Raw genomic sequence first — 6,000 nt, 5'->3', positions numbered from 1 at the left:
TTCCTTGTAGCTTTGTTATTTACTAAGATATGAACAGCGGTATGTCTTTTTTATATGGCACCCTATATTTTTTATTCGGCAATTCATTTCTTCTCCTTATCCTCTCAAGACTTATTCAAAAATGTAGCACAGTGGACCATTAACATAAACAGAACGTTATGAAAAGATGACTGACTCTCTAGCACTAAGTGCAGGTACGCGGGTATTGGAACTACTCCTCTTGCTGACGTTGACGGTGAACAAATGAAAACATAGTAAAATGCACACCAATGCCACCCACTTACTGTGGACGAGTTTCTTATGTTTTCATAATGTTGTGTTTATGCTAATGGTCCACTGTGCTACATTTTTGAATAAGTCTTTAGGAGAGGAAATGAATTGCCGATTAAAAAATATAGGGTGCCATTTAAAAAAGACATACCGCTGTTCATATCTTTGTAAATAACAAAGCTACAAGGAAGGCAATCATGCTGATTAATGTCCCCCTGACGGCTAATGAACATTTGCTTGACACATATATTTGAATTTGCACCTGGGCAAAAAGTTATTTCGGGTGGTCAAGATAAATGGGACACCCTGTATACATTAACACGTTGCGTACGGATGGCGAGAATTCTCGTAATTTTTTCCCGAATGTTCCGGGCGGATGACAAAGATTCTCGTCATTTATGCGCGTCAACCTAAAGAATTTTAAAGCGTACAATACGTATTCGTTAGTACGTTTTCAGTTGTTGTTCGTTATTCATAATGAATTGATGCCTCATAACGTTTGATTGGGTAAATTTATATCCTAAACATTAGCTTTTTAACCATGTTTAAACCAAAGGCATTACGCCCTAATAGGCACATATTTCCAAATCGGCGTTCCTAGGAATTGAAATACCCCGGTACGCAATGTGTTAATGACCTCTGCTCCCGAATTAGTAGGAAAATAGGTTTATTTGCTGAATCTATAAAATAACCCCACCTTTTGTATGTGCCTATTCATGACTTCAACTGTGGATGATGACGAAATTGAGAGGCATACTGTGAAATGGGAAATAAAAAAAAGAACATCTCTTGACAAATAAAATTCATTCACTTAGTCCACTACATAATTTTTGCATAGCTCAGTGATACCTCTTGCAACTCCAAATTCACTCTCACTGAACTACGCAACTTGCTCACAGAACCCAAACTATAATAATTATATATAGATATTAATATATATATTTATAAGTTTACAGTAATATTCACTTTCATATCACACGATCATTCGTAAGAACCCCTTCTGCTGACGACGAGCGGTGCATGACATAAGTCTCGTGTTGCGCGCGCAACGCATGTGAGAAGACAAGTAGAGCACCTTTTGACAAGCGATGACAACCACTGCGAGGCAAAACACGCCCCGAAGGATACCGACGCACTGCGGATATAACTTTGCGCATGGTTATAAACAACGCACAGAAGAGCGTCCATTGCCAAAGCACGCAGGCACGAAGAGAGATGGCAAAAACACTGGATACGCATACCATGAGACGCAAGCACCACAACACTGCCGAAACACATGACTGCGCAACACAGGAATGAACGGAAACAAGAGGCACGCATAGCACAGCACGGGACAACTTCTTTGGAATAATAACGCGATAAGTGACACGCTGTTAAGGCGCAACGTAGACTGGAAAAGCAACGCAGGTGCGCAACTGGGAACGACTTTAGCGCGATGGTAGACTTGCATGGGCTCTGCGCTTCTCTTCTTCCAAACTCTGGTTCACAGCGATATCCTTGGCTGATTTCGTTTGCTGCCCTTTTTTGCGTTGCGTTCTCATCTCGAGGCTCACATCTGTTCATGACCACTGCAAACAGCCAACAAATCTCCCCACTGCAGTCTTTAAACTTTGTTTCGTTAGCACGGCCAGTGCGAGAAACCGAGGACTCCTTATCTTGTGAACAGGACGTGAGGAACTCTGCCTGAATCAGAAAAGAGAAAAATATATATTTCAACAATTTGAGTGCCCGTCGCTAATTTTAAAGCCCTACTGAAAAATCCAGCCATTTATACTAAATTCGTACATTTTTTTTAAACATTACCATAAAAAATATATTTACATCGATGTGTATCTCAATAAAAATGAACTTTTTTGGACATCATTTTGACGCCAACAGTATTACATGCTACTCTCTGGCTCAACTTCCGTACACGTTTTCAGGAACGCATTATGTGCGAAAGTTGGGGACCGCCTGTATGGTTCATTCTTCAGAGCGTGGGCATTGTGTATAAGGATAACTTAAGCACAGCACAATGATTACAACGTAACGTATATCCAACTAAATGTCATTGCTCATCTATGGGACTTCATAATAAAGTTCTTTCTGTAACCAATGGGACCCGGAAAGGGATTCTAAATTTAGTAATGACTAAAATTTCTTAATAACATTGCTTGAACACTTTGAATGCTCGTTGCTAATTTCAAAGCCCTACTGAAAAATCCAGCATTTTTTAATAAATTCGCTAATTTTTTTAAAACATTATTATCAAAAATATATTTATATCATTGTCTATTTCATTAAAATGGACTTTTCTCTTCTCAATAAATGAGTTGAATAACACTTATTGCTATTTTTTAAATATAAAATTTAACAATGAAAACCTACTGTTTTTGAAAAATAAAAATATTGCAACAAATGATGCACTGCCATAAAATGCATAATAATTTTTTTATCACACTCAATTTGAACTATTTAAACCATGGAAATCATAAAAAAGCATTGTTCCAAGCAAATCATTCAAAATCCTTGATGCCAGAAGGGGTCACTGCACCCTCAACTAACGGTTCTTTCCTCCAAAGAATTTTCACACAAAGTGGGCTAAGATGAGAATGCCGGTAGCTACAGAGGACTTTTTGTCCTCAAGACATAAAGTGAACTCTTTTTCCACCAAGCAGTTGGTTTTCGAAACAACAGAACCACTAAGCAGTAAGCTGGAAAAGTACCACGGGCGAAATATTATAGGTTGGAAGGAAATTACTTAGCTTTTCTACAAAAACACACACTTTATTGCCGACTAGTTTCGGTTACACTGTACCATTTTCAAGACTAGTGATGAAATATTATATGTATATGAAATATTATGGCTTCACACATACAAAGCCAATAAAATAGAAAGACGTAATATTACGTCCATGGCAATCTTCAGAATGATTAACAGGTCATAATATTACGTCCATAGCACGCAAAGTGTTAACAAAGGGATCAGAGTGGGCGTGAAATAGAGTCTAAAGAACAACATTCCCTCTCCCAGTCCCAAACGTAAACATGCAATGCGAAAACTATACATTGGGCTCGTCAGGGCAAAGTTTTCTGCCGTTTCAAAACTGTGACGTAAAAGCAATCAAAGTAAGAGCTCACATGATCTATCAGGGTTCCCTCTCTAACTAAATTATAATATTCACGGTTTTCTCCAGGTTTTCACGGTCTAAATATCGTCAAATTCACGGCCTGTTGATAGGCTATTTTATGCAGAAATATTGATGACATAACAATCACCGTCCGCACCTTAACTAAACATTTATCAACCGCAACAGGCACTGTAAATTCAAACGTAGCAATGAAAGAGCTATTTCTCCTGACGTCACCTATCGATATCAAAATTTAGATGCATCTTAAGGTTGTGAGTGGCAAAATGGAGGGAGCAGTGAGGTAGGGAAGTAAGGAAGTGTCTGATTTTATGCCAGGGTTAATGAACACTTTAGTTTGCCGGTCTTCCAATCACAGGCTCAAGATCAATGTGTCGTCATGGCACACGGACCAACAATTGCACTTCGAATATACGAGTGGAGATGAATGTGCCCCTATGTGGCTCGGCCTTGAAACGTGATTGAAATATCGATTTTTCTTTTGATTTGTCAATTGTAGTTCTTTTTCTATAAGTTTGAGAGATTTTTAAGGTTTCATGATGAAATTCACGGCTATTTCCAGGTTTTTTCATGGTAGACGAAATTCACGGCTTATTCACGGTTGAGTGGGAACCCTGTCTATACGTGGAATAATATGCATCCCTTAATTTTTTTACTCTACCACAATAGGGTGGTTTCCTATTATTTTTTTATTGCCTAAATCGAAAGATTATTACTCCTGGAGTACGTAATTCACGCTTTTAGATTTTAAAATGACAATATCGATTTTTTGCGATCAAATGAGAAGTGAAAATTTTCAAGCGGGCGAAAACGCGACGGGTAAGTATGAATGCCGGGAAAAACTCTGCATGACGTCGTTCTGCTTCCCGCTGCCGCAAGTGAGGTGACCTTGGGCCGAGGCTCCGAGCGCTGATACAATGCAGCTGGTAAAGCAGAGTACCCTGCTAGCTGGTAGAGCTTGGCTTAAATAAGGATTATTATTCCCCTATCAAACGAAAGAAAACTTTCCGACCTTAGGCAGTTTTAATAGGTGAATATTAAGAGACGTTTCCCTGAGATCTGTGCCTCATGCATGCATTGGTAACCTCAGACGATGTATAACTCCTATCCTCTCGTATAGAAACTAGGTCCCTGTGACGTCACGTGGAGTGGCATTGCATGGGCGCCAATCTGGCCTTTTTCAAATGAGGATAAAATTGACCATTGCCATTCGTCTAAACCGGTATTTCTAAAACCAAATAGTTTGTATATTATGAATACACTAATGGTGGGTAAGGAATCGCAATCAATGCCTTTCGTTTTCTTTGATGAAGGAAACTACCCTATTGGAGATAAAATTGGTGAATGATTGGGATGAAATCTGAATTGTGATCAATGTATGGTCCTTTAAGAGAAGTTTGAAAAATAAATTCAACTTAAAATGCACTGTTACTGGCATTGAACTAGAGGAGGTTGATATTCATTTGATAATGAATTTGAGGGGTCATCTTTGATAGTAAATTTAATTTTGATAGGCATATACAGTAAACTCTTGATTATACGAAGTAGGATATTATGAAGTTTTCGATAATACAAAGTGAAATTGTGGTCCTGGCGAAAAGCCTATGGTAAATACATGGCGCTTTTCGATTATACGAAGTTGTGATGATACAAAATGTCGGGCCATTTCATCTCAAATCAGGCAGATTAGAGCAAAATAATGTCAGGTGATCACCGCTGATTTCTCCGAAAGTTACATATATGAAAGCAGTATCCTTGTATATAATAATCAATGATCACTTTATCTCAGCTAAGAACTGAACTGTTATAAAGTTACCATCCTTTGAACATTGCAGAGTCAGGCCTCAGAGTAAAAAGTGAAAAATCACATAAATGCTGATTACTAAGGAACCATGAACCATAACGCAGTGGTTATTGTTTCATTTTGAAGAAAATTTATTTATGCACATTCTGGCATAACTTGCAAGTCATTTGAAGCAATAATAAACAAATAGGACTTGTTTAAACAATATAAATTAGTCATTATTTAGCAATTTATCACTAAAAAAAGGCCACCTTTTATTTTTTATAAATTTCTCAGTGGGTAGTTTAAATGTTCTGATATTAATAAAAAAAATTAAAAAAGGTAGTAATTTTATACTTTTTTTTCAAGGCATGTCAAAGTTAGGCATGTTTTCGACACTTTTACACCAAGATTGCATACCTTCAAGGGGAAAAAAAAATGAAGTTTCATTCTACTTAGCATTCATAAGAGTGAAAATTTCATATCTGAATGATTGGTTACATCTATTGACTGAAAGCAAGTTCAATCTTGTTCACTTCCATGGCATCCAATGTGTGCAAACTCCTACTGCTACTGACTGGAAACGGTGGATGAGTGGCAATTTGCACAGAGTATTTTTCGATGGCACTTCACATAAGTCTTTTACTTTGGGCGATGTGGAACATTTCGATGGATCATGTGGATGCATAAACGAGACACTAATGTCATTCTTTTCTGAACAAACTGCAGTGGTTTTAGAAATTGACCAGGTTTTTCGGAAACACACAATGAAGTCATTCATGGTGAGATTTTGAGTACTGCATGTCTTTATATCTGAAT

At 37.7% G+C, this 6,000-nt stretch overlaps 1 protein-coding gene across 2 annotated transcripts in view; it reads right to left on the bottom strand.

Annotated features, from left to right (window-relative positions):
• Positions 1 to 1,057: 1,057 nt before the first annotated feature.
• Positions 1,058 to 6,000, bottom strand: part of LOC124170121 (Golgi reassembly-stacking protein 2-like) — a 116,149-nt gene continuing 111,206 nt past the window's right edge. For both annotated transcript variants that reach the window (XM_046548809.1, XM_046548808.1), the window contains exon 10: positions 1,058 to 1,953. The gene's annotated coding sequence lies outside the window, so the exon portion shown is untranslated. The remainder of the gene's footprint in view (positions 1,954 to 6,000) is intronic.

Source organism: Ischnura elegans, chromosome 13 (genome assembly GCF_921293095.1).
Source record: "Ischnura elegans chromosome 13, ioIscEleg1.1, whole genome shotgun sequence".
NCBI classification, from domain to species: Eukaryota; Metazoa; Arthropoda; class Insecta; order Odonata; family Coenagrionidae; genus Ischnura; species Ischnura elegans.
The sequence above is the reverse complement of the archived record's forward strand: the minus strand, read 5'-3'. Positions and strand labels throughout refer to the sequence as shown.